Source organism: Phascolarctos cinereus, unplaced genomic scaffold (assembly GCF_003287225.1).
Source record: "Phascolarctos cinereus isolate Bilbo 61053 unplaced genomic scaffold, phaCin_HiC Scaffold_8;HRSCAF=390, whole genome shotgun sequence".
Classification (NCBI taxonomy): domain Eukaryota; kingdom Metazoa; phylum Chordata; class Mammalia; order Diprotodontia; family Phascolarctidae; genus Phascolarctos; species Phascolarctos cinereus.
The window spans coordinates 29,220,460-29,228,947 of NW_027556291.1; the positions used below are offsets into that span (position 1 = coordinate 29,220,460).

At 45.9% G+C, this 8,488-nt stretch overlaps 1 pseudogene; it reads right to left on the bottom strand.

The window, feature by feature from the left end:
- Window positions 1–212: 212 nt before the first annotated feature.
- On the bottom strand, window positions 213–8,138 carry LOC110200006 (AN1-type zinc finger protein 4-like; annotated as a pseudogene).
- Window positions 8,139–8,488: the final 350 nt, after the last annotated feature.

Sequence of the window (8,488 nt, forward strand, 5' to 3'; positions counted from 1 at the left end):
AATAAAAGTAACTGAATTCTTTTATGTTGGGTCATATAATGAAAAAAATCTGATAAACAGAATGAACTACAGTAACTTCATAAAGAAACATTGCTTAATATGATTTAATTGGAATTTAACCATAAGCCTCTTCATTCAATTATATTAATCTATTTCCTGACTCTTTATATGAATAAAAGACAGAGGGAGAACACTTGGACAGGCGATGCTTACTAGGAAAAAAAGTCATCACGTTGAATTTGGGGAGAGCTTTTCCAAAAGCTTTTTTAAAAATGCTGGAGCTTTGTAGACAGTGCAATGGCAGAAGTCTAAAGCCTGCTTGCCCCACATGAGCACTGTAAACTGTCTCTGCTCGTACATTGTGCCAGCAAAGCAAGAAAACCTCTATTATTTACAGAACTAACAGGTTCTTTGGATGCTTTGTTAGCCATTTCTGTGATATCCCTAGCCTCAATTTCGGAAATAATATCAGATCTTTTACCAGTTGGGTTGACCTCAACACCATGAAATCTCGTAGTCCTAGGAAAGGAAAGATCAGCTATGTTTCGGATATCCACCTATCAAAACATACTTTGTGAGGCAAAGAGGTCCTGAGGTTCCCAGTCTCAGAGCATTTGGACTGTCTCTCTGGTTTCACTAGAGAATTTTGATGTGTTACTGGTACAGAATACTGAAGAGGTGACTAGAGTTTGTTCTTCGAAGAGCTTAATTGGCGAATGCTAAGAACTATAGTTTCCATGGTCTCAGAATTCCACATTCTTCCAGCAGGCTTATGCTGCTGCTCTGGAGTTTTCATATCTTTATCCCCAGCGGGAAGCACCAGATCTTGATTTACCTTCTCAGTGCCGTCCAGATCAATGTACTGTTCTGCCACATTTCCTTCTGCTAACAAAACAAATGCATCCATTTCCAGCGAAAGAGATTTGTCAGTGGCTCACGACTCCACATTTGGAAAGATGACCGTGGCTTCCTCAGTTTTAGATATTAAATTTTCTAAAAATATTTCTGTGTGGACAAAGATGACATAAGAGGGATGGGCTGTTTGTTGGTATTTTTGAATTCAACACGAGATACTTTAGCTGGTAATGTGATGCTACTGATCAATTGGGGGAGAGCGTGGTGCTCTCCCAGTTATCTTTCTTAAGGAACTCAGTAGCATAGATGGTATAAATGGCTATCAGCAGTGGCCAAAGTAGTCAAGGCTGAAAGTGCATTCTGGGAAGGCTTAGCAGGATATGAATTCCCACTCCATTGGTGGGGAGTACTCTCAACAATCTATGATGAGTAGCTACCATTGAACCACTGGAAAGTCAGAAGCCATAGGAGGCAAGGTTTTATCTTAACATCTTTTCGGCTTTTTACTGATGTTCATGAGCTCTATTTTTGCCTTCAATAGCTTCATTTTATTCATACTGATTGAATTTTCAATTATCTCTTGCCTGGAGGGAGAAGGCTCAATTTCTTCATCATCATTATCATCTGAATATAAATTATAAACTGAACCACGACTTAATAATTCATATAATGATATGAAAGTACTATCTCCCCTATTTACTACATGGAAGAAATTCAACTGATCTCCTCTATACGCCAAAAAGGTGATTTGTTTGTTATATGAGACCTTCTCTCAGACCTCATTGCTGCAGGAGTCCACGTATTCAGTCATTTGCCAAAGAGCGTCTTCCATTGGAACTCTTCTACTATTATTAGTCCACCATTCATAGCGAATGCTGGCTTCAAGGTACAACCTTCTGAAATGTAATCAGTCAAGCAATCATCTTCAAGCTCCGTGTTATTCCAAATTAAATGTTGCTGATAGATAGGAATGCCTTCCAGTCTTTGAATTTTAAGTTTCATGGAGATGCTAGTTTCAAAAGGTGAAATCCTCAATTCAGAGCACATCCAAATCAGTCTCAGTGAAGAGCTCCATAGCCTTGTAGAAAGGAAGTTTGTAGTAAAATAGTCTCATGCTGTCTTCCATAAAGAACAGAGGTTCTAGAGGGAGAACCAAGATGGCAATTAGAGACAGCCACCCAGCTGAACTCTCCCAAAACTCCCCTCCAAACAACTTTAAAATAACACCTCAAATCAAATTTTGGAGCAGCAGAGCCAACAAAAAATCAGGGTGAGAGATTTTTCTGGCCTAAGAAAACTTAAGGAGGGATAGGCAGGAGAAGTCTGAAACACCAGGGTGGAGGTATGGGGGAGATCTTTGCAGAACCCAGACACGTCGCGGCAGTGGCAACACAGCAGCAGCAATATCTTTGGTAGTTCTCAGCCCAGAGACAGCGAGGGGGTCAGAAAACAGCTCAGAAAGAGTTTCTAGCATTGGGTGTGACTGGTTGGCAGCTCTATTGCCCATGTGCATTTCTGAATCAAAGTTCCAGGGCAGAGAGGAGCACTGATGGTTGGTCACAAGGGAGGGGCTGTGGTCACAGTACCAAAGCAGAGAAGAATGCTAGTGTGTGCAACTATAGAAGGGGCCCTTCCTTCACAAAGACCAGAGTGCAGGTCAGGAGAGCAGTGACCATAACCTCTCCCAGAATCACACCATCTTGGAAGCACTGAGGCAAACAGAATGAAGTGACTTGGCCAGGGTCACTGCTATTAAGTGGCTGAGGGTAGATTTGAACTCAGGTCTTCCTAACTCCAGATCCAGAGTTCTATCCACTGAGCACCACCTAGCTGACTCTTTACTGACTTAGGTTACTCTTGTTGGCACCATCTTTTTCCCAGTTTTCAGCTGACTCTCTTCTCTGACTCAGTTGCCATATTTTGAACTTGCCTTTATGTGTCTTACCTCCTTGCCCTTGAATAAGCTTTTCCCTCACCCTGGAACATTCTCAGTCCTTACCTCCACCTCATGGAACCCTTAGCTTCCTTCAAGGCTCAGCTCAAGGGAAGCTATGAAAGGCCTTTCCTAATGGCTTCCAGTGTTTAGCAGCATCTGGGGGTTGGGTTGTATTTTTTCCCAACTGGTTTTTATTTGCTTATCTAGAAATGCCTTCCTACTCATCCAATGTAATCTCCTTGAGAGCAGGGACTATTAGGCTTTTGCCTTTATATCCCCAGGGCTGAACACAGGGCCTAGTGCACAGCAGGCACTTAATAAATGTTCATGGGGCTGAATTGTCTAGTGTTCTAGGATGTCCAAGAAGTGGTTTGAACCTTCTCCTGGACTCTTTTTAACAGGGGATCTTAACTTGGGACCATGAGGTTTTTTTTTTAATATGTATTGTGATAACTGTATTTGAATAGAATTGTTTTTCCCTTATAATCCTGTGTATTTTATTGTATGTGTTTAAAAACCATAGTCAAAGAAGGGCTCCATAGGCTTTCCCAATGCCTGCCCAAGGGGTCCAGGACACACCAAGGATAGGGCCTCATCTGGAGACTCATCGTTTGCTCTTTCATTTTCCTCTTTCCTCCAATTTCTTCACTTATTGTGAAGCTTCTCAGTTTTTGTTTGCTCTTGGAAGGGTTGAGCTTTCCTTCCTGTGTGTGTGTGTGTGTGTGTGTGTGTGTGTGTGTGTGTGTGTGCACGCACGCGCGGTAAAGGGCATCACATCAGGTCTTTTTTTTAACAGAATCACAGCATCTGAGAGGTAGAAGGGTCCTAGGCGGCCATCTCCGCCACTTATTGCTTGCATGACCTTGAGACGTTGGCTCACCTTGAGTCACCAAAACCCCCCAGATCCCTTTCAGACAAATGACTGTCTAGCTGTGTGTGCAAGCATTTAATTTACTATCTGGGAGTGACTTTGGCATTGGATGGTGGGGAGAGGCATCTTGGAGCAGTACCCTCCAAGGGTTTATTTTTATCAACTAGGAGTGGGCCACACCAGATAATGCCTTTGCCTCAAGATTTCTGACATATGAGGCCTGCAAAGGGGGAGGGGTGGAAGGGACTTGAAGCTGCTGTCAGGGATCACCAACCCCTGGTTGGTAGCAAATTATTCCCAATCTTAAAGCTTTTATTGCCCAAGACCCTTACCAATTAAAACCTAAGAGAATGCAGTGGAGTTTGGGTTGACAGACATTGGCCTAACTCATCTGAGGTCTCATCTGGAACTGGGATTCCCGGATCTAGACTGATATGCCAACAGGCCCCTCTAAGTTATAAATGGCAATCCCCAGTGGAGAAGCTACTGGAACAAATGTGTGACTCCCCACTTGTTCCCCAGAAGTGAAGAAATGACTCTTTGTGTGGGGAGCAGCCAGGTGGCGGCAGCCCTGCTCAGCAGCTGCCCGTCCTGAGCTCAAGGGGATGGTGTGGGGCTTGTGGGAAGCGTCCTGGCCATGGAATCGGAGGACCTGAGTGCCAGAATAGACTTACAAAGGAGGGAAACAGGCCAACCAAGTTGTTCAGATGGATGTACGAGAGAAAAAAGAAGTTGTGGAAAAGTGAGAGATTATGTACCCAGAATAGCTGAAATGAATTTCTCAACAGCTGGGAAATTTGGCAGGAGGAACAAATTCCTTTCCCCCCTCCTCACCCTGGCTGGTATAGGAGCATGGTAGAAGCCAGGGGCCCTGTATGCTGGAGGACTTGGGCAAAAATGGAGGGGATCAGTGGCACCCATGAAACACTGAAGATTGGATCCCTCGATCAGTGTGGGGACAGGGACCCCAAATGATGGCAAGACCTAGCTCTGCTTCCCCACTGTGTCTGAGAAACTGCTTGGAGGGGCTGGTGGTTCAGGGCAAAGTGGTCGGGCAAGAATCAATCCAGTAAGCATGAACTGAGTGCCTACTGTATGAAGTGCTATGGAGACAAAGACAAAAACAGTCCCGGCCCTCAAAAAGCAGGAGAGAGAGATTAGGGTTGAATATAGAGATGTAGAAGTCATATAGATGCTCCTATAGGAGCTGAGGAGAGAGAGAGAGAAAACAAGAGAGTCCAGGACAGTTCCTTGGGCACATACCCAAAGTGAAGTAGAGAGAATAAACTACCTTTGAGGAAACTGAGGCCCAACATTGGCTTGGGATTTTTATTTAACACACCTTGTGTCTGTTTTGAAAGAGAGATGATGTCCAGGTTGGAAACTACACATTATCAGTGTTAATTGCCTAGATGAAAAGATCAGATCTGTTGATTCTATTCCCTCCCCCAAAGAAATAGGAAAGGGAAAAATACTCTCAATTTAGAACTGGGTGTAACCTTAGCAATTAAGTCCAACCCCATCATTTTCCAGAGAAGTTGAGTGAATTGCCCCCAGGTCACACCGGATAGTAAGAGCAGAGCCAAGATTTGAACCCGGGCAAAGACAAGTCTTGGAAGAGCTCTCCTATTTGGACTAGAAGCAATCCTGGAAATATGATAACAATAACAACAATAATGATAACTAGTGTTTATGTAGTACTTTAAAGTTTACAAAGTGCTATGTAAATATCTCATTTTATCCTCACAATGATCAATCCTGGGAGGTGGGTGCCATTATTATCCCTACATTTGATAATGAGGAAACTGAGGTAGACAGAGGTGTGTAGTGACTTACCCAGAGTCACATGGTAAGTGTCTGAGGCTAGTTTTGAACTTGGGTCTTCCTGACTCCAGACCCTCTCTTTGTTGTACAACCTACTGCCATCTGTCTTTGGGACTAATGGTTGGTTTATTCACGGATCCTCCATCTTTTCATAAAATTTCTTTTTTCATAGTGTGAACTACCTGCTTACAAGTGGGGAGATGGTCTCAGCATACTGGCAGACAGAGCCATGACTAGTACAGGGCAAAAAGGGCTTTGCCCCAGGGCAGAAGTCCATGCAAGAAGGGTTGTTTCCTCCCCAGAGCCTGTGCTTCTTCCCTGAGGCTGACAGCCATTCCCACAATGCTGTTGTCATGGTAGGCTCCAGCATTCTTCTTCCTGAACCCTCTAATGGGCAAGGGTGGCTCCTTCACCCAACCCAACTGCACTTTCATCAGACTGTCATCTACAGCACTGTTACCCATCTTGCAGGTAGAGTTCCAGCTAGCTAAGACTGCTGAGGGGTAGGTACCATGCTGAGAGGGTGCCAACTTTCCTGTCTTAGGGCATAGAAGCCCAGAGAAGAAAACCGTCTAAAGTTAACCAAGCCCTTTGTGTTATGGAATGTGTAGGGATGGCGGACAAATCATCTGAGGTGTCAGGCCAAGGAAAGGACCAGCCAGGGCTGCATGGAGACAGCCCACTGTGGTGGAGAGCATACTGGGCCTCAAGCTGGGCAAGCCCCTCCCTTCCTCCACATCTCCACCTTCCATCCCACAGTAAGCACCCCAGTGAAGGCCCTCACCACCTGTCCCTTGGACTACTGCAGCAGTCTCCTCATTGGCTCCTTGCATCCGGTCTCTCCTGTCTGCAACTCTGCTTTCCAAATATCATAGACTGAGAACAAGAAGGGGGCTTAGAGTCCCTCTCCCCACCACCTGTTGTTTACCCGATGAAAAAACTAACCACCTACAGGAGTTGAGTGACTTGCTTAGGGCTACACAGGTTGTCAATGACAAAGATGCCAAATTGATCATCTGAAAGCACTGGTCTGTCTATGGCACTCCCTCAAGAATTTTCATCAGCTCCCTGTCACTTCCAGGATAAAACAAATTCCTCTGACATTTAAAGACTTTCCCAGTCTGTGTCGAGCCCCATCTGTAGCCTGGAAGCTTATTGTTCGTTACTTCCCACCTCTCATCATCCCCCCTCCAATTCTATGTTCTAGCCAATCCAATGTACTTGCTGCACCCTATAGGCTACTTGCAATCTCCCACCTCCATACCTTTGCACAGGCTGTCCCCTGCTTTTGGAATGTTCTTGACAATTTTCACTTTTTTTATTTCTGTCCCTAACACCTAGCTCAGTGTCTGGCATTTAGTAAATGTTTATTGAATTAAATATGTACTTGGTGTTTATGAAGTCATCTCTGCTATAAAGTTTGTTCAAGCTGCTATCCCTGGTGCCCTGGGCTTCAGATCGGTAAGCATTCACCTCATATTGCCTGAATCTAGACCTCTTCTGGGCCATCCCCCTGCCACACTGCCTTGCTAGCCTCCACTTCTCTTCTGGACCTTAGGCATACCTTGCCCCCTTCCACCTTCCCCTGCAGCTCTAGTCATAAGCTTAATGCCACCAATCCTAGAAAAGCCAGCACCATCATTTGTCTGTGCCCTCTGCTTGCCTGTCTCATCAAAGCCCTCTCTGTGGCCACCACTCCCCCATGTGGGCTTTCTTCCCCTCTTAAAATGTAGCTGCCTTTTGAGCTCGTCTTCATCTCCCCAGCACTTAGCACAAGATCTGGCACTGAATAAGCACTTGCTGGATGCTTTTCTATTCCTACTTCCTCTGCATTCCATGTGCCCCCCCAAACTAGCAGACAACCGATGCAGGAGGTGTTGGGTGCACGCAGCCAGAGGAAGCGGCTTGCCTGTCCCGGGTCACACAGGGAGTAAGAGGTGGACTTTGGTTTGGACCCACCCTCCTGGCACCCCCAGGCCCTGAGCCTCCAAGCGTGGCCCTGTTACCTCCCCCCGCCCCCACAGCTGACTTCTTGCTGTGTTCTTGCTTCACTCCCATTGTGTGTACATCGTGAGCTGTTTTATGTTCCCCCTCTACTTTTCCTCGCCATCCCAACCTGAAATCCATCTTCTTTATTTCTCCCCTTCACTATCCCAGTACTCCCTCTTGCTGCCTTAACCTTCTCTTCCAGCCCCAGGAGACCTCCCTGCAGTCTGGCGGGCAAATGTTATCCACACTGCTGTGCTATCTCCCCTTGTATCCTGGGCCTGCCTCCCAAGCTCTCAGACAGTTTGAATAGAGATGCCCTTCCTTATCTCAGGATAAGGCTCTGGATGCCCTGCTGGGCTGCGTCCTTGGCCTCTGTGCATCTGCAGTGTGTGTGTATACCTTGAAAGGAAAGAGGGCTGGATTTAGGATTCTAGGACTTGAGTTGAAATCGTGGCTCTGGGCCTCAGTTTCCTCATTTGCAAAAAGAGGGGATCACGCTGGCTGAGCTCTAAGGTCTCTTTAGCTCTTGGTCTATGATCTTGCTCAGTTATACGCCATCTCTGTCCCTTAAAGAGAAGGCACCAGGCAGGTGGTTAAACCCACTTTCGTCTTGCCACAGTTGTCCTTCACAGTTGTGTTCTGCGGGCTAAACTCAACGCCCATCTACTACTGTTACTGGGGCTGTTAATAATATATCCCGACATGTTTTCTGCTTATCTACTTCTTCATTCCTGTTTTGGTGGACTCGCCCCCCAAAGTTTCTCCAGCAGTCTGGCTTCTTTTTACCCTGGTGCTCCAGGAATCTTCAGTGACTTGGCCAACAAGGGCACCCCTTCCAATGGTGTGCAGCCTACCTGTGGCTGTACTTCCTGCGCGGCTCTCACCTATTCGCTCCTATGTGTGCACCACAAAGGATCCCTTCAGCACGTTGACAGCTTTCCTCATTTCTCTTGACCCCAGAAGGATGCTACTCTGGCCACATGACCAACCCATCTTGGACAATCCAATGACAT